General features: G+C 43.2%; 1 protein-coding gene and 1 pseudogene across 2 annotated transcripts in view; one reads left to right on the forward strand and one right to left on the reverse strand.

Moving 5' to 3' along the window:
- RDX (radixin) overlaps positions 1 to 15,332 on the reverse strand; it is a 100,533-nt gene extending 85,201 nt beyond the window's left edge. For both annotated transcript variants that reach the window (XM_054525025.2, XM_009247035.4), the window contains exon 1: positions 15,146 to 15,332. The gene's annotated coding sequence lies outside the window, so the exon portion shown is untranslated. The remainder of the gene's footprint in view (positions 1 to 15,145) is intronic.
- On the forward strand, positions 7,430 to 9,080 carry LOC129048879 (uncharacterized; annotated as a pseudogene).
- Positions 15,333 to 21,012: the final 5,680 nt, after the last annotated feature.

The raw sequence follows: 21,012 nt of genomic DNA on the forward strand, positions 1-21,012 counted from the left end.
GTAAGGCCATTTCCCTAAATTCTAGTCAATGACAAGTAATTGATTACCAATAAACCTCTTCAGAGGAAATTTCCTCCTGAGATTTTTTTTTTTTTTTTTTGAGATGGAGTCTCACTCTGTTGCCCAGGCTGGAGTGCAGTGGTCGCAGTGGTGCAATCTTAGCTCACTGCAACCTCCACCTCCTGGGTTCCAGCGATTCTCCTGCTTCAGCCTCCGTAGCTGGAATTACAAGCGTCCACCACCACACCCAGCTAATATTTGTATTTTTAGTAGAGAAACGGTTTCATCATGTTGGCCAGGCTGGTCTCAAACTCCTGAGCTCAAGTGATCCACCAGCCTTGGCCTCCGAAAGTGCTGGGATTACAGGCATGAACCACTAGGCAATGAAATCCTGTTGGAGGTATAAACCCTTCATTTCTTAATTCTTATCACTTCCTAGCTTATTTCCATCTACACTCACCTACCTTCATGAACCTAAATGTATTTCAGTCCAATTTTTAAATTCTATACCCTCTTTTCATCCCAACTACTATTACTGCCTTAGTTCAGGCCTTATCATCTCAGGTCTTGATTAAAACAGCCTCCAGGCCAGGCGCGATAGCTCACGTGTGTAATTCCAGCAATTCGAGAAGTGGGAGGATCACTTGAGCCCAGGAGTTTGAGACCAGCCTAGGCAACACGGCAAAACCCCATCTCTATCAAAAAAACAAAAAAAAACAAACAAACAAAAATCTAGCCAGGCATGGTGATGGAAGGAATGCTTGAGCCTGGGAAGTGCAGGTTGAAGCGAGCTGAGATCACCAATGTCCTCCAGCCTGGGTGACAGAGCAAGACCCCATCTCAAAAAACAAACAAAAAAAAATGACCTATAACCTATTGGTTCAGGAAAACTGCTTCATCTCACATTTCATAGAACAATTTTATTCAAATTCTTCACACATATACAAGACGTGTGTCTGCATCAAAACTTTGGCCATTTTTTGAATCATAATAGTTGTTTAGATTACATAAGCATTTTTTTGAATCAGTAATACAATCATTAAAGGTTTTATCCTAAGCCAAAATGGCTTGTCCTAAGTTATGTGGGCAATAAATGGCCAAACTACAAGTCTTTTGACACCCAGCATCCAGAGTTCTACAACATATCAGCCTGTCTTCCTTTTTTTTGATATGAAAAGACTGCTAACTAATTTCATTTGTGGAAATATACGTGCAGAAAATATTAACAAATATGTATAATGATACAACTACAAAGACTCTAATTATAGTACAATTTATAAAAGTATATGTAAAACTGAGAGTTTAGCTAGGTCAATCATGGTATATCTAAGGATCCACTAGATCACAATGCAGCCCATCAAAATGTTATAGAAAAATACTAAATGACATAGGAAGATATTCACAAACCACTAAGTACAAAGGCAGGTATTAAAACCATCCATAGTAGCCAGACATGGTGGCTCACACTTGTAATTCCAGCACTTTGGGAGGCCAAGGCAGGAGGATCACTTGAGGGCAGGAGTTCAAGACCAGCCTGGGCAACACAGAGAGACCATGTCTCTACAAAAAATAAAAATAAACCAGGTATAGTAGAGTGCACATGTTGTCCTAGCTACTCAAGAGGCTAAGGCAGGAAGACCACTTGAGCCCAGAAGTTTGAGGCTGCAGTGAGTTATGATCACACCACTATAATCCAGCCTGGGCAACAGGGCAAGACTGTCTAAAATGTAAAAAATAAAACATTAAAAAAAAAATCCATAGAATATCACTTCAAAAAAAAAAAAAAAAAGGAATGAATGAAAAGACCAGAATGATTATATTTTAAAATATTAAGAGGCTCGAATAATTACAATGAAATCTGTAAACTTGTAAAATGAAAATTTAGAGGTTTTGTAATAAACTAATTTCTTTTTGTTTTGTTTTGTTTTGTTTTTAGGAGATGGAGTCTCGCTCTGTCACCCAGGCTGGAGTGCAGTGGCAGGATCTTGGCTCACTGCAACCTCTGCCTCCCAGGTTCAAGCGATTCTACTGCCTCAGCCTCCCAAGTAGCTGGGATTACAGGCGTGCGCCACCATGTCTGACTAATTTTTGTATTTTTAGTACAGACGGGGTTTCACTGTGTTGCCCAGGCTGGTCTCGAACTCTTGACATCAGGTAATCTGCCTGCCTCGGCCTCCCAAAGTGCTCACAGATGTGAGCCACCACGCCTGACCTAAAAAACTAATTTCTTACAATGAAAAAACAGAATTATTCTAAATAAGTAAACTAAAGTTGGACTCATAACTTCACAATACCATTTAATAAAATGTAAGTAAGTTAATTTTTTTTCAAAAACAAAGGAACAGTGGCTCATACTTGTAAACCCAGCACTTTGAGAGCCCGAGACAGTGGGCTGCTTGAGCCCAGGAGTTCAAGACCAGCCTGGAAAACATAGCAAGGCCCCGTCTCTCTGTTTTTTTTTTAATAATTAAAAAAAAAAAAAAAAAAAAGAGAGACTTGAAAAAAATTAAAGTTTTGGAAGAATAACATGACTAAGAAAGATATGTAGTTTATAATAAAAACAGATAAATATATTTTATTTTAAATCTCTACATAGGTAAAATTAAAAAAGTAGAAAAATTTGCAATAGTATAATAAAGCTGTTATGCAAAGTAATCAAATGGTTAAATATATAAAGATATTGCTCAGATTCCACTCAGTAAACACTTCAGTAAGAAACTTCGCCAACAAACATTACATTAAAAAAACACACAAATGTTCTACTGATTAAAACTACAAATGTTTTACCAATGATATACTCATTAAACTAGCAAAATAAATATTAATTATGCATGCTAAGGTTGACAAACAATGTTGGTAAACAAGTAGGTAAGTATTGTAGGTATCACCAGATATTGGCTCCACATTTCCAGAAAGTAGAGAATACATAACAAAAGCTACACAGCTTTTTTGAATGTGAAATTCTGCTTTTGTAATAAATCCCCCAGAAGATATTTCTCCCCCCAGACTAAACATAAAAGAAAGTAATCTGTATCAAGATATTCACAGCAGCATTCTTTACAATAGCCAATGATTACAATCACCAAAGTAGTGTTGATACTATGTGATAACATGGACTACTCCAGGTTTGTGGGGGGTTATTTGTTTTTTGGTATTATTAAAACTGTGTCAACATTCAGGTAAAGTTAAGTGGAAAGGCAGAATATGTAACTACCCATCCATCAACACAGAAAAACAAAGGTATTATTATTATTATTATTATTTTTGAGATGGAGTCTCGCTCTGTTGCCCAGGCTGGAGTGCAGTGGCGCGATCTCGGCTCACTGCAAGCTCTGCCTCCCGGGTTTACACCATTCTCCTGCCTCAGCCTCCCGAGCAGCTGGGGCTACAGGCACCCGCCACCACGCCCGGCTAATTTTTTTTTTTTGGTATTTTCAGTAGAGACGGGGTTTCACCGTGTTAGCCAGGATGATCTCAATCTCCTGACCTCGTGATCCACCCGCCTCGGCCTCCCAAAGTTCTGGGATTACAGGCATGAGCCACAGCGCCCGGCCAACACAGGTATTATTAAAAAGGATGTCTGAATACACAGTAACTTAGTACTTAACAGAGTTTTGTTAAGTTTCTAATTTTAAAAATCAGAGATAAGAATTTTAAAAACATATTTCATGAAATTGCTTATACATATCTTTCAGTAGCTTCTATAACACACAGATATAAAAATTCTACCTTAAATTTTTCAGGACAAAGCTATGTATAAATGCTATAAAAACCTACGTTTTTACACCAATTTAGTGATTAATGGAAAATATTTACATCAAGAGAATATTGCTGCCAGGCACGGTGGCTCATGCCTGTAATCACAGCACTTCGGGAGGCCAAGGCGGGCGGATCACGAGGTCAGGAGTTGGAGACCAGTCTGGCCAACATAGTGAAACCCGTTCTCTACTAAAAATACAAAAAATTAGCTGGGTGTGGTGTGTGCCTGTAATCTCAGCTACTGGGGAGGCTGAGATAGCAGAATTGCATGAACCTGGGAGGCGGGGGCTGCAGTGAGCCAAGATCACGCCACTGCACTCCAGCCAGGGCGACAGTGTGAAACCTCATCTCAAAAGAAAATAAAAGAGAATACTATTTAACCTCAATGAGACATTTCTGGCTAGGCATGGTGGCTCACGCCTGTAATCCCAGCACTTTGGGAGGCTGAGGCAGGTGGATCACTTGAGGTCAGGAGTTCGAGACCAGCCTGGGCAACATGGTGAAACCCTGTCTCCAGTAAAAATAAAAAATTAGCCAAACATGCCTAGTCCCTCCAACTCAGGAGGCTGAGGCAGGAGAATCACTTGAATCCGGGAGGCAGAGGCTGCAATGAGCTGAGATCACACCACTACACTCCAGCCTGGGCGACACAGTGAGACTTTGTCTCAAAAAAAAAAAAAAGAGAGGCATTGCTAGTCTATGAATATATTAGTATGTTTTTAATTGAAACTGGCATCTATTAGTAGCAGAATAGATAATTTCATAAAATGTCACATGGAAAACAAAGAAACCTAGATGCATATCCTGGGGTTCCATCTCTAACTTGAAACAAAACCTGGTCTTTCAAGTCTTTCCTTTCCTCTATTAAAAAAAGTATAAAAATAATAATAAAAAATAAGTTGCCTAAACCATTATATATCAAAGACACATATTTATATATCAAATATTTGTATATTTCCCCTCTTCCCTCATAAAAATATTTACTCCCTCCTCCCCACTCTTAATTCTCTTAATTTTAATCTGCAAGTTTATTGGTTTAAACTTAATTAAACCAACTAAATTCTTAATTTTCTCCCACTCTTAAATGTCTTAAAAGTGGTCTTGCCCTGCCTCTTTTCCATACCTACTCCTCCAAAAGCAATAAAAGAGCAGTCATGGCAGCAACATACCCAGCAAGTCATCTGGAGAGATGCTGCCAGCCAGCAAACATCTCCCATCTCGAGAAAACCACTCATATGAACATGTACTCAAACACAGTGCCACACATTAGAGACAAAACAGCCATAATAAACATTCTCTCCTTTGTCTTTTAACTCTGAGGGTAACCCTCAGTCTCCTTTCTATCTAATACAATGGAAAAATAGCCTCACGCTCAACACATTGAGCTCTGTTAAGTCAGTGGCACAAGACTCCCACCTGTCAGGTGGTAAAACAGGTGTTATAAAGTCTAGTCCATGCAGTGCCTGCACTGAAGCATCAATAATTCATAGCAGATTGCCTGATTTTACTTTTGAGATACTCTTTTCCCTAAGCCTAATTTTAATTATTTTAATTTTTTTCTGCCTTTTCGGACTTAGAAATGACCTCTGAACATAATTGTGGTCTCTCCAGAAACCAAAATATTCCAAGAGAACTCCTCTGCCAATTTACTAGGAGAAAGCAGCACAACAAAGAACAGTATAAACTGAGTAAGGCAACTCTGGCAGTCCAATCAACACAATAATGGAATCTACTAAAGAAGTTCTTAATCATTTTATTTTTCCTGCATGGGCCCTGCTGGTGAAGCCTATGAACTCTTTCGAAGAAAAGTATTTTTAAATGCATAAAATACATGCACAAAATACAGAAAATTACAAAAGAAACCAATTACACTGGAATATAATTATCAAAACATAAAAAACACAAACTTTGAGTAATATATATGCTTCTTTTTTAATACTTTAAGTAACAGTAAGTTATTTCGAGACAGCTTTAATGTATTACAAAAGTATCTGCCGTTTCTATTAGAAACAGTCTCTGGGCTGGTTATGGTGGCTCATGCCTGTAATCTCAACACTTTGGGAGACCAAGGCAGGAGGATGGCTTGGGGCCGGGAGTTCAAAACCAGTCTGGGCAATCCACAAAAAATAAAAAAATTAGCTGTGTGTGGTGATGTGCACCTGTAGTCCCAGCTATTCCAAAGGGTCACTTGAACCCAGGAGTGATGGTGCCACTGCACTCCAGCCTGGGCAACAGAGTGAGATCCCATCTCTATAAAAAATAAAAATTAAATTAAAAAATAGATGACACAGTCCCTGGTACTGTACTGCTAATGCTAATGTTGTCTATATTCATAACAAGAAAATGTAAAAATAAAGATGTAACTTTTTCCCCACTCAAGGTCATAGGTCCCCAGGTTTAAAACTTTTAATATACAAAGAACTATGCATATTATGCTGTTAGCTTAGTGTTAATAAACTTAATGGCAATAATAATGCACTTTTACCTATATAATGCCATGTCATCCTGTCATTCCGAAGTGAAGCAAAGAGGACAAGAATTTTTAGCTCCATTTTGCAAGTAAAGAAATAAGGTCAAAAGCAAGAAGGGTAGTGAATACAGGGAGCATCTGCAGAATGCTCACTCTCCACTCTTCCTACATTTCCTAATCTTCACAATAACTGCCCTCCCCCTTCCTGCCCAAGACAGGTGTTACAATCTCTCACTCTTCTAAAAAAGAAATTAAGGTTCGGATAAATGACTTGCTCAATGTCAGGGGGCTACTTAACAAAGACAGAAGTCCTTTTAAATCCTAGTCTTGGGCTCTTTTGATTATCTTATTCTACTTTTCGCAGATACCATTCTAGACAAGTTCATTCCAAACAATTACTAGGGCTTTTCAAGAAGTAGGCTATTAAAGCTCTCTCCTCTATTGTTAGCAGGTCAAGAGACTACCTCTAAAGATGTTTTAAGTGCACATTAATAACTGGTATGATCATCTCTGTAAGTGGATTTCCTGCAAGGATGAGAGGCAGTTTTAAATAAGATATTAAGTCTTGCTCGTGCAGAAATGATTTCTGGTTTAATGACATTTTCAAGGAAATGAAATATTCAACATTTGAGTAATATACATGTTACTGAAAACGCAAAGCAAATTTCTAAAATTTATAAAGCTGAACTGCAATATTAACACCAAAGTTTTACACTGAGTTTAGGATCTCTTCTAAGAGTTTTGTAAATTTAAAAAGGAAAATTATATCTGTATTGTTCCTAAGGTGAGCAGAAAACAAAATAATACACTATCATTTGCAATTATTAAATACTAAAAGGTAAGAAAGCTAAATCCAGTTCAACTTCCTCATTTCACTCTTAAGAAAACATTAAACATTCACATAAAAATCTTTAGAAATGGGAAAACAAAGATAGGTTCATGCAAGTCACTTATATAACAGGAAAGAAGCAAACACAAAATATTCTCACAACTAATTCTACCCTTGATGTGCTTTGAAACATCAGATATTACAGCTTATTTTCAAAACAGAACAAAGTCAATATGTTTCTTAAATGTCTTTATAATTAGACAATATTCTCTAACACAGTCAATGAGGCTATATGGCAGTTCTATTACTATAAAAAAAATTAAGCTTCTAATTTTCTAGATATTAACTCCCTTTTTTGAAAAACTGATACCATGCCTGGTCCACAGTTGGGCCTCAAAATGTCTGTTGATTTTGTTGGTGAATTAATCTTACACATAATACTAATTTTAATTTTTCTGTTGATTAGTGTCAAGGGCAATAGTTTCCTCTTTTTTTTATGTTGTAAAATGACCAAACTAATAAGCATCACTAAGAAGAGAGAACCAACATGAACATGGGAAACAAAAAAAGCTCTTTACAGCTAGGCACGGTGGCTCACGCCTGCAATCCCAGCACTTTGGGAGGCTGAGGCGAGCGGATCACCTGAGGTTGGGAGTTCGAGACCAGCCTGACCAACATGGAGAAACCCCATCTCTACTAAAAATAAAAAATTAGCCGAGCGTGGTGGCGCATGCCTGTAATCCCAGCTATTTGAGAAGTAGAGGCAGGAGAATCACTTGAACCTGGGAGGCTGAGGTTGCGGTGAGCCAAGATCGTGCCATTGCACTCCAGCCTGGGCAACATGAGCAAAACTCTATCTCAAAAAAAAAAAAAACAAAAAACTTTTTACAACTAGGCCTCCCAAATTCAAGCCTTAACCATCTCTATCCAAAACTGTTTTAATAATTTCAATTAAGTTGACAATCAAATTAAAGGCCAGATAATCTGATACACTTAATGATAACTGTAATTACCATGCTGCTTGTTGATTAGATATAAGTAGTAAGCTTTCTGGTGATATATACTAACTTTGCTAAATAGCCAAACTAAGTTTCTATAGTTTTTCTAAGTCTAGAACCTATAAACAGCTTAAGTATCAGGAGTCCTCACAATGGCTAAGAAAATTTAATCCAAGCCAAAGGGATCTAAAGTCAATTAACCACAGCTGAGATTTTCTATGTTCCCATTCTCCCTTTCACTCAGAGTCCTTATGTTGGCTGGGGGCGGTGGCTGACACTAGAAATCTCAGCACTTTGGGAAGCCAAGGAGGGTGAATCACTTGAGGTCAGGAGTTCAAGACCAGCCTAACCAACGTGGCGAAACTCCGTCTCTACTAAAAATATAAAACATAGTCCCGTCTCTACCAAAAATATAAAAATTAGTCAGACGTGGTGACCCGTTTGGTGGTGCGCATCTGTAGTCCCAACTACTCGGGACGCTGAGGCAGTTGAATCGCATGAACCCAGGAGGCAGAGGCTGCAATGAGCTGAGATAATGCCACTGCACTCCAGCCTGGGTGACAAAGTGAGACTCTGTCTCAAAAAAAAAACAAGAGTCCTTATACTGCATTAATGTATCCACATTATTCCATGTACTCGCCAGGATTTTTTGTTATAAACATACCCACTCTGGTTAACTTATTAAAAGATTATCAGTCAATTTACAAAAACAACAGGAAGATTTAACAAACAAAAAAAAAAAACAAAGGAAGCAAGAAACATCCAGAATTCACAGCACAGAAGACTGTGCTTAAAAGGCTGCTGCAATGAGTACTAATTAACTTATACACACTACTGTGACAATGCTTAACAGGCCAGGTGTGGTGGCTCACGCCTGTAATCCCAGCACTTTGGGAGGCTGAGGCGGGAGGATCACTTGAACCCAGGACAGCCTGGGCAACATGGTGAGACCCCGTGTCTACAAAAAATAAAAAAGCCGGGAGCAGTGGCAAACTCCTATAGTTCCAGCTACTTGGGAGACTGAGGTGGAAGGATCACTTCAGCCTGGGAGGTCAAGGTCACAGTGAGCTATAATCAAGCCACCGCACTCTGGCCTGGGCAACAGAGACACTGTCTCAAAAAGAAAAAAAAAAGCACTTAACACACTTTATGAATACAATATGGCACATCTATCTGCCCATTAGAGTGAGAACTCCTCAGTATTTTACTCGTCTTTCCATTCTCAAATGCAAAGAGTATGTGGCATATAATAACTGTCTGAATGTACGACTGACACCTTAAAGCAGTGGTCGGCAAACTTTTTCTGTAAAGGGCCAGGTAAGTAAACATTATAGGCTTTGTAAGCCACACAGTCTCTGTTGAAACCACCCTACTGTTGTAGCAGGAAAGCAGCCATAGATAATATGTAAACAAGTAAGCTACGATGTGTTCAAATAAAACTTTATTTACAAAAAACAGGCAGTAGGCTGGGTTTAGCCCATGGACCACAATTTGCCAAGTATTTTAACAGGAATCAACACTTTTCCTTTCATAACTTAACTGAAGTTGGCACCTACAAAGATATGAGCTCACTACATATGACTATCTGTAATGGATCAATTTCGGATATGACTTTGGGTGGGGGTAAAAAAGAACCGAAGATATGTAATATAGATGAATAACGAAAATAACAGGGCTGGGTGCAGTTGCTTGCACTTTAGGAGGCTGAGGCAGGAGGATCACTTGAAGCCAGAAGTTTGAGACTAGCCTGGGCAACATAGTGAAACTGTATCTCTAAAAAAAATTAAAATCAGCCAAGCATGGTGGTGTGCACATGTAGTTTTAGGTACTCCAGAGGCTGAGGTGGGAGGACTGCCTGAGCCCCGGAGTTCAAGGCTGAGCCCTGGAGTTCAAAGCCCTGGAGTTCATGGCATGGAGCTATGATCATGCCATTGCACTCCAGCAGCAGAGAGGTGACAGTGAGGGAGAGAAGGAGGGAGACAGGGAAAGAGGGAGGGACAGAGGGAGGAAGGAAAAAGAAGTAAAGAATCTATTCGGAACAGAGTTGGAAGAAAGGGCCATTCCATTACCCTTGCCAGTTGACCGGTTAGGTATAGAATGTGCCCCAATCCTGGCCAATGAGGCTCGAAAGACATCTGCTTGGGGGTTTCTGGAAACAGTTCCTCTTATTCCTTTGGATATTGCCCTGTCTGGATGGGATGCAGCAGCCAAACTGGGACAAGGGGCTCACTCTAGGCTTGACCTCCCAGGCTCAGGTGATCCCCCAACCTCAGCATTCTGAGTAGCTGGGACTACAGGTCCACACCACCGCTCCTGGCTCCTTTGCAGCAGCCAAATTGAGACGGGGAAGGGCTGTCTTAGTATGAAGTTAATGGGGAAAATCACAGGGAAGAGAGTTGGAAAGAGAAGGAGTCCTTGATGTCATTATTGAATCATTCTTGAGCCTCTGGACTTCCAGTATGTAAGACATTAAATTTTGGCCAGGCATGGTGGCTCACACCTGTAATCCCAGTACTTCAGGAGGCCGAGGCAGAAAGTCCGAGGCAGGAAGTCTGAGGCAGGATGATCATTTGAGACCAGCCTGGGCAACATATGGATACCCCATATCTACAAAAAGGCTTTTTAAAAAATTAGTTGTTGGCCAGGCACAGTGGTTCACACCTGTAATCCCAGCACATTGGGAGGCCAAGGCAGGCAGATCACTTGAGGTCAGGAGTTTGAGACCAGCCTGGCCAACATGGTAACACCCTGTCTCTACTAAAAATACAAAAATTAGCTGGGCCTGGTGGCATGTGCCTTAAATCCCAGGTACTAGGGAAGCTGAGGCAGGAGAATCGCTTGAATCCTGGAGGCAGAGGCTGTAGTGAGCTGAGATCATGCCACTGCATTCCAGCCTGGGCAACAGAGCGAGACCCTGTCTCGAAAAAAAAAAAAATTAGCTGGGCATGGTGGCACACGCCTGTGGTGGCAGCTACTAGGAAGCCTGATGTGGGAGGAACTTAAAGGATCACTCGAGCCCAGGAGGTCAAGGCTGCAGTGAGCTGTAATAGTGCCACTGCACTCCAGCTTGGGTGACAGAGGAACACTCTCTTTTCAAAAAAAAATTAAGAAAAAAATGACATTAAATTTCCTCATTGTTTAAACCAGTTGGAGAATTTTCTGTTATTTGATGCCAATGCATCTTAAATGATCTAAGGGCTCAAAACTGAAGAGTGCTCACTTCACAAATTTACCTGCAGTCAGTCCTAGTTGACTTAAACTTTTCACAAATAAATTAAAAAAAAAAAAAAAAACCTTTAAGGTCCTGAAAGCCATAGAGATTATCTACAACTCAGAAGAAAACAGTCCATTATCTCAATTACTAATAGCTTTATAAATTCCATAATCTTAGAGAAAATAAACCATGCAGTACCTGTTTCTTCAATACTGTATCTAAAATATCCTTTCAACAGGATGTTTTTTCTAAGGAGTTGGCAAACTTTTTTCATAAAGAGCAAGATGTGGATATTTCCCACACCAAATTAAAAACCTCCTTTTTTAAAAGACACCATTTCTCATTGTCAACTATATGCCATATGCTAGAAAACAAAAAGTAAACTTTATCTTCAATCATTAATCAAGAAAATCTGTACACAAAAAAATTTGCACATACACACACTTGTGCATTAGCGTAGGGAATTCTACTGTGTGCTTTTATTCAAATGATGAAAACATGAGAAATATGATTTACTCAATGTTTAACACAAGTTAATAAGCATCCTTTCAATGTCTGTTACAATATAACCCTATTTTAACAAGACTTTAAAATCACAAATAAGGGATATAAAGTATATGTTTATCCCTGCATACCTACTGGCATTTTCTATAAACAAGGAATTGCCAACAGCAGCTACCTACGGAAAACAGGACTGGGAAAGGGGCTGGGGTGTTCTAGGGAGTAAGGAGGACTTTGACCTTTTCCTTGACATTTTTCTGAGTTTTTAAACTTTGCCATAAAATATATCACTTTTACAGTTTTTTTAAATGGCTTAAACTATACATTCAATATAAAGATATATACCAGGAACTTAAAGTAGGAAAGCAGGATTTCTCTAAAATAGGCTAGAAATTGAGGAACTCTCTGGGGCCAGATTGGACACCTCTATCACCAAAGCGGTACGCACACCCTGGCTGCAGCAGTCAAGGAAGTTACGAGAACAGCCTTTAGCTGCATCAGTAATGCCATGAGACTTAAAATAATCTTTTAAGGGTAGAGTCCATAGCAACCCAATCCAGCTCCACTGAATCTCGTACCCCAGGGGTAGTATCAGTTAAGTACCACCTGCCAGCTCGTGGTCTGCAGGAAGTTTCCTGCCACCCAAGAGTGACTTGCTTGACTTCCCCGATGCACAGAAGTAACATGAAATTATATTTAACTACACCTTACAGATAAACTCCAGCAGCATATAGCTCAGTCTTCACAACCTTAATAAAACATATTTTTTTAGACTTTGGCCTACAGGAAATATTGGTTAAAATTTGACCCCGTTTTTAAACATTAGTAGCATAAATTAAAATGCATTAAATTAAAAATGGATGAAAAAACAAGACTCTCACCATCATTCACCATTTCAGACTATTATATCAGATCACACATAGTAGGTTAAAAGATTGAGAACTGAAAGCAAAATAAAAATATATAAAGACTTTCACTTCAACAGCCTGCCAAAGATAAAAAATGAATAATAAAATCCAATTCTGGCCAGGCGCAGTGGCTCATGCCTGTAATCCCAGCACTTTGGGAGGCTGAGGAGGGCAGAACACCAGAGGTCCAGGAGTTCCAGACCAGCCTGGCCAACATAGCAAAACCCCGTCTCTACTAAAAATGCAAAAATTAGCCGGGCATGGTGGTGCACGCCTGTAGTCCCAGCTACTCGGGTGGCTGAGGTACAAGAATCACTTGAACCCGGGAGGCGGAGGTGCAGTGAGCCGAGATCATGCCACTGCGTATCACCCTGGGCCACAGAGCGAGATAGGCTAACTGGATTAAAATAAGCATCAGTTTCATTAAAAAGGACTAACTTGAAGATAAATCTTTTGACTCTAGCTCTTTAGAGGATCTAAAGTGACCTTGATGGACAGTGGAAGAAATCACAACATGAAAATCCTTGAGTAAAAATTTATCGACTTAAAAAAAAAATCCAATTCTGCTCTTGGGAACAGTGAACCAATAAACAAAAAACAACGCGTTCTCCATCCCAGAGACTAATGAGACTCAGCAAGGGAGGGAAAGAACAGCAAAGTCTGCCATTTCTTACCATCAAAAGGAAAGTAATCAATTTGACTGTCAGTTTATTAATCACAATTTCCAAAAAAAAAAAAAACAAAAAGACAGACTCAACGTATTTTCCCTACACTCAAATTAATTACATCTATTCTACAGCTACTTCTGAGTCTCTCCTACATACTCTTCCATGTGTGGGGATACAGGAGTGAACAAAACATTGTATGTGATTCCTAAGGTCAAGAACTCAACGTTTTTTCAATGCCATAATTAAATTCTGTCTCATTTAAATAAAACTGTAAAGAATGCCAATGTCTATTCATTCCTTGCTAATAATATACCGTTTATTAAATTCCATCATATATAAAAAAGCGATTAAGCAAAGAAAGTCACTGTAATCGCCTTTATAGCATACGATTAACTTCAAAAGGAGTGTTTTACATGTTGCTGTATTTGAAGGAAAGTATTAGTCTCTGCAAGATAAAGCACACTGGGGAAAGCAAAGAAATTCTGAAAATAAAAAACTGCAATCCTGAATATTAGTCTCCTTTCTCAAATCCAGTGATGCTGTTTTGGCAAATGGATCAAGCCATTATTTATCCAGCAACATGAACGGGGTAATTGTTCCTTCTTAGCTCCATCAGTCATATAAAAGAGTATTTAGTGTTCTAAACAAAAAAAAAAAAAAAGAAGTATGCTCCTTAAACAATAGATTACAATGTCTATGTCAAAGTGCTCGTTTATCAAATAAATAAACCCTTATTATCTTAGGCTTTTATATTTACATACTGCCAGTCTTAGTGCCACAAGAATGCCATCGAGCTCCTCAGCAACGTGTCTTCCACCAAAATCTCAACTGTATTTTAAAATATATTTTTATGAAGTTGACTTTTAACACATTTCCAACCTAACAATTACTCTTTAAGGAAAAAAAAACACCAAATATTGGGAATGTCTGAAGAAACATGACATCTGTCTAGGAAGTGATGTAGTCTGTTTAAACTGAAAAAAAAAAAAAAAAAAAGTACTGCCCCCTTTCAAAGTTAGTCCGGGAATTGAGTTTAGAATCCTTTAAAGAAAAAGAGGGATATCATGTACTGAACTTGTCTGGTGGGGTCTGAGACACTAAAACTGAGCGGCCTCAAGGGCCCGAGAAAGTTACAGGGCTCCGAGAGCTGCAACAGCAGCAGGTAGAGCTGCGGCCGGGAACCGCGGCCCTGGCCTGGCGGGTGCGAGCGGCGGGAGCGGCTGGCGCCCCAAAGCCTGTCATGCAACATCCCCTTTGCCACTGGGGCGGAACGCACGCTCTCTAGTAATTCAACACCCCTCCTTTCAAACTGGAGGCCGCGGAACAAGTTCTAATAAATGCAAAATCGAATTCTACCTACGCTGAATATCTGGATTTTCAAACAACCCTTGGGACCATGCCAGCCCGGGCCCGGGGCCCAGTCCAGGCAGCGGGAGCCCACCGTCCCCAGGGCGCTGGGAGTCCGAGGCCGGCGCTGAAGGCAGACCCCGCGCCCCGAGGAGAGGAGAATCCCGCGGCGGCGAAGGTCGACTTTGGCCCGGCCAGGCACGTTCGGGCCGCGGCTCAGCCACGACTCGGGCTGGGCCTCGCGGCCCCTGCCAGCCCCGGGAGGAGCCTGGCCGGCCGGGCCGTTACCACAGTGGCGCCTCGGCCAGCGGGGCGCGAGCGGAGGCGCGCCAGGCCCTGGCGGCGGCGCCACGGCCGGGCAGCGCGGGCCCCGCAACTTCTCGCCGCCACCTCAGCGTCTCCGGAGAAACCGGGAGCGGGGAGTGGGGGAAGGGAGGGCGCCGCGGCTTACCCGGAGAGCGGGCGGCTTCTGCCCGCGGGCGTGTGGCTGGGGCGCTGCGCGGCGGCGCGGCTGAGGCAGGGAGGGAGAGGCGGTGGTGCGAGCGCTGGGCCGCGAGAGACGAAAGGCGCCGCCGCCACCGCAGACAGCTCCGCAATATGGCCGCTCGGCGCCTCCGCGGGGAAAAGGCGGGGCTGCCCGGCGCCCCCCGCCTCCCCCTGCCGGCCGACCGTCCGTCCTCGCGCCCCGGCCTGAGCGCCAACGCCGCCGCCGGGGGCAGCCCGCGCCCCGCCCCTCCCGCAGGCTCGTAGCCGCAGGCCTGGCTCCGGGCTTGGCCGGGGGTCGCGGTCTGGGGCCGGCCAACGCGAGTGGGGAGGCTGCGGGCTCGGGAGCGCCCAGGGAAATAGGGCGAACGCGCCGGAGGGTCGAGCCCTTCCAGAGAGCGCTGGGCTCGAGCTAAACCTGCGGTGGAGGGAAGCGGAGCCGCCCAGCCCAAAGCTCGGAGTGTGCCCGCCGCCTCCCCAACGAGTGGAAACTTGAAACTCCCGCTGGTGCCAGCAAACTCACTGAGGGCGTTGCCGTCGCCCCCAGAGGAGGAATTCTTCCCAGAGGGAGCCGGGGACCAAATGAAGCGTGAGACTTGGCTGTTAGGTTTGAAGATCCTGGACTGGGAGGGAGAAAAGGGCCTACCTGAGCGGAATTTAGATTTGCAACAAAGAACGTTTACATTATTTTGGCAGGTTTTAGCCAACTAGAAAAACTTAATTTTTCAGCGACAATTTTTAAACTTCACCAAAACTTCAATGGATAAGACCCCAAATCAGGAGTGCAAATTTTAATCCAAGCAAGGATGTGTGATAATTTTTTATTACCAACGACATGCTTTGGCAGTTGGAAGGAGTGGGTTAGCAAGAAAAAGTTGGAAGTAGGGCCCCAAAGAGCCGCCAAACCTACATAATTCTAGATTTAGAGAAACTTAGGCATTCGATCCTAAGACTAAGTCTAGCCCACTCACTTTAGTTAGTGGCTGGGATGAGACAGGAAGCTCCTGACTTCTGGATCAGTCTTCTGTCATCTAATCCATGCTGAGTCCCCTCAGTATTGTCTGCTGGGATGATTCAGGGAGCAAAACTTGCTATGAGTATACAAACAGCAAGCGCACAAAATCAGATTCGCCTGGCTTGCCCTGTTTGCAATACTTTTTTTAGCTTATCTTTTGTGAACAAACTTTAGATTCAAATAACAAAACTCCTGAGTATACTTACTTTTATAGGACAAATAACTCCTATACTTCCTGCCTTAGCGTTTACCTTAGGTGAGACAGTAGCTTTTCCAGAAAATACCTGCAAATCACTTTCACTAGCCTGCCTCTTCAGTGAGTTTCCACTATTGCCCTTTGAGACCTCTCTGAACAATTAAAAGCCCCCAGGAGACTCAAGGGTTAAACTCAAGGGCCTTTAGATAGCAAATTCCTCAAGGATGGGAACCAGGTGTGTGCTTTGCAACCAAATAGGTTCTTGTGGTTCTTAGGGACCACCAAAAGATCACTCCTTACCTTCTCCCTAGGGTGCAAGAATCCTGGTTATTGTTCAGCCTACCACATCAGGTTGCAGGCATAGTCAAAGTATTATGTAATACTTCCCATGAAGTAGGTAAGAAAATAAAGTATTATGTAAATTCCTACTTAGTACACTAATCAAATGAAATTATATAACACGTTTTTGCAACTGAAAGTGAAGGATTCACTGTTGTTGGTCAGGTGCCAGACACTGGTGTGAAATTCTTTTACATGACTGTCTCTTTTAATGGTTACAAAAACTCTCTGGGATAAATACTATTATTGACCCTTTTAAAAAACAATCGATGAATAAAGACAGCTTAAAAAGAGGTAAGTAATTTCCCCAATGTAACAAAACTAGGAAGTGTCAGAGCAGCGACCAAACCCAAATATATATTTGACTCCAAAAGCCTTGATTTTATCCTATGTTCTGCAACAGCAAACAGACCAAAAATTGCAACATTTTAGTTGGGTATCATATTAGTAAATATTTAAGTGAAAGATAACAGTCAAGGCTGGTGAGATAAAAAGGGTACTCTCAGATACTGTGAGTGGGAGTGTAAACTGAAATAATCTCTTTATAAAGCCAAAGGCACTGTGATTCAACCCTTAAGAATTTTCATGGCAGGGCACGGTGGCTCATGCCTGTAATCCCCGCACTTCCTGGGAGGCTGAAGCGGGCAGAGCATGAGGTCAGGAGATCGAGACTATCCTGGCCAACATGGTGAAACCCCGTCTCTACTGAAAATACAAAACTCAGCTGGGTGTGGTGGCACGCGCCTGTAATCCCAGCTACTTGGGAGGCTGAGGCAGGAGAATGACTTGAACCCGGGAGGCAGAGATTGCAGTGAGCCGAGATCATGCCACTGCACTTCAGCCTGGCAACAGAGTGAGACTCCCTCTCAAAAAAAAAACAAAGCAAAAAAACAAAAAGAATGTTCATAACTGGCCAGTGCTGAAGCTCACACCAGTAATCCCAACAGTTTGGGAGGCTGAGGCAGGAGAATGACTTGAACCCGGGAGGCAGAGATTGCAGTGAGCCAAGATCATGCCACTGCACTTCAGCCTGGCGTCAGAGCGAGACTCCCTCTCAAAAAAAAACAAAGCAAAAAAGCAAAAAGAATGTTCATAACTGGCCAGTGCTGAAGCTCACACCAGTAATCCCAACACTTTGGGAGGCTGGGGCTGGAAGGTCGCTTGAGCCCAGGATTTTCGAGACCAGCCTGATCAAAATAGTGAAACCCCATCTCTACAAAAAAAATTATAAAAATTAGCCAGGCGTGGTGGCATGTATCTATAATCCTAGCTACTCAGGAGGCTGAAGAGTCAGAAGAATCCCTTGAGCCCAGGAATTTGAGGCTGCAGTGAGCTATGATTGTCAAAGGCGTTGACCACAGAGCGACTCTATCTTGAATAGGGGCTGGGTAAAATAAGGCTTAGACCTGCTGGGCTGCATTCCCAGGAGGTTTGACATTGTAAGTCACAGGATGAGATAGGAGGTCAGCACAAGATACAGGTCATAAAGACCTTGCTGATAAAACAAGTTGCAGTAAAGAAGCCAACCAAAATCCACCAAAACCAAGATGGCAATGATAGTGATCTCTGGTCATCCTCACTGCTCATTTTATGCTAATTATAATACAGCAGCATGCTAAAAGACACTCTCAACAGCACCATGACAGTTTACAGATGCCGTGGCAACATCAGGAAGTTACCCTATATGGTTTAAAAGGGGGAGGAACACTCAGTTCTGGGAATTGCTCACCCCTTTCCCAGAAAATTCATGAATAACCCAACCCTTGTTTAGCATATGATCAATAAATAACTATAGGTAGTTTTAGTCCAGCAGCCCAAGCTGCTGCTCTGCCTATGGAGTAGCCATTCTTTTATTCCTTTACTTTTTTTGTTTGTTTTTTGAGACAAGGGTCTCACTCTGTTGCCCAGGTTGGGGTACAGTGGCCCGATCTTGGCTCACTGCAACCTCTGCCTCCTGGGCTCAAGGGATTATCCTGCCTCAGCCTCCCAAGTAGCTGGGATTATAGGCGGCTGAGACCACGCTCACCTAATTTTTTTTTACTTTTCATAGAGACGGGGTTTCAACCTGTCGGCCAGGCTGGTCTCAAACTCCCGACCTCAGGTCATCCGCACACCTCAGCCTCCCAAAGTGCTAGGATTACAGGTGTGAGCCATGGTGCCTGGCCAGTTCCTTTACTTTTCTAATAAACTTGCTGTCACTTTATGGATTCACCTTGAATTCTTTCTTGCACAAGATCCAAGAACCCCCTCTTGGGGTCTGGATGGGGACTCTTTTCCAGTAACATTGTGTCCAGAATTGGTAGGTTCTTGGTCTCACTGACTTCAATAATGAAGCCGCGGACCCTCGCAGTGAGTGTTACAGCTTTTAAGGTGGCGCGTCTGGAGTTTGTTCCTTCCGATGTTCGGATGTGTTCGGAGTTTCTTCCTTCTGGTGGGTTCATGGTCTCACTGGCTCAGGAGTGAAGCTGCAGACCTTCTCGGTGAGTGTTACAGCTCTTAAGGCAGTGCGTCTGGAGTAGTTCGTTCTTCCCGGTGGGTTCGTGGTCTCGCTGGCTTCAGGAGTGAAGCTGCAGATCTTCGGGGTGAGTGTTACAGCTCATAAAGGCAGTATAGACCCAAAGAGTGAGCAGCAGAAAGATTTATTGCAAAGAGCAAAAGAACAAAGCTTCCACAGTGTGGAAGGGAACCCAAGCGGGTTGCCACTGCTGGCTGGGGCAGCCTGCTTTTATTCTCTTATCTGGCCCCACCCACATCCTGCTGATTGGTCCATTTTACAGAGAGCCCAGTGGTCTGTTTTGATAGGGCGCTGATTGGTGCGTTTCCAATCCCTGAGCTAGACACAAAGGTTCTCCAGGTCCCCACTAGATTAGCTAGATACAGAGTGTGGACACAAAGGTTCCCCAAGTCCCCCCCAGAGTAGCTAGATACAGAGTGTCGATTGGTGCATTCACAAACCCTGAGCTAGACACAGGGTGCTGACTGGTGTGTTTACAAACCTTGAGCTAGATACAGAGTGCCGACTGGTGTATTTACAATCCCTTAGCTAGACATAAAAGTTCTCCAAGTCCCGACCAGATTCAGGAGCCCAGCTGGCTTCACCCAGTGGATCCTGCACCGGGGCGCAGGTAGAGCTGCCTACCAGTCCCACGCCATGCGCCCACACTCCTCAGCCCTTGGGTGGTCGATGGGACTGAGTGGCGTGAAGCAGGGGGCAGCGCTCATCAGGGAGGCTTGGGCGCGCAGGAGCCCACGGAGAAGGCGGGGAGGCTCAGGCATGGCGGGCTGCAGGTCCCCAGGCCTGCCCCGGGGGAAGGCAGCTAAGGCCCTGCGAGAAATTGAGCACAGCAGCTGCTGGCCCAGGTGCTAAGCCCCTCACTGCCCGGGCCAGCATGCCGGCCGGCGGCTCCGAATGCCAGGCCAGCTCAGCCTACGCCTACCCGGAACTCGCGCTGGCCCACAAGCACCAGCGCGGTTCCCTCCCGCGCCTCTCCATCCACACCTCCCGGCAAGCTGAAGGAGCCGGCTCTGGCCTTGGCCAGCCCAGAAAGGGGCTCCCACAGTGCAGCCGCGGGCTGAAGGGCTCCTCAAGTGCCACCAAAGTGGTAGCCCAGGCAGAGGAGGCGCCGAGAGCGAGTGAGGGCTGTGAGGACTGGCAGCAGGCTGTCACCTCTCAACATGACGGCACCACTGCACTCCAGCCTGGGCAACAAAGTGAGACCCTGTCTCAAACAAAAGAATGTTCATAACTCTTGGAACCCATAATCACATATCTGGGATTCTTTCTGAAGGAAATAATCTGAAATACAGCCAAAGCTTTATTCATAAATGCACAATATTATTTATAAAATGCAAAAATTGAAAACGAAAACACCATGGGTGTGGTGGCTCACACCTATAATCCTAGCTCTTAGGGAGGTGGGATGATTGCTGAAACCCAGGAGTTCAAGACCAGCCTGGGTAACATAGTGAGACCCCGTCTCTACCAAAAAAAAAAAAAATTGTCTGGGCATGGTGGCGTACACCTGTGGTCCCAGCTACTTGAGAGGCTGAAGTGGGAGGATCATTTAATCCCAAGAAATCAAGGCTGCAGTGAGCCATGATCAAGCCACTGCACTCCAGCCTGGGCAACAGAGCAAGACCCGTGTCTCCAAAAAGACCAAAAACAAAACGAAACAAAACCTTTTTTTTTTTTGAGACGGAGTCTCGCTGTTGCCTAGGCTGTAGTGCAGTGGTGCGATCTCAGCTCACTGCAACCTCCGCCTCCCGGGTTCAAGCAATTCTCCAG

This window comes from Pongo abelii, chromosome 9, assembly GCF_028885655.2.
Source record: "Pongo abelii isolate AG06213 chromosome 9, NHGRI_mPonAbe1-v2.0_pri, whole genome shotgun sequence".
NCBI lineage: Eukaryota > Metazoa > Chordata > Mammalia > Primates > Hominidae > Pongo > Pongo abelii.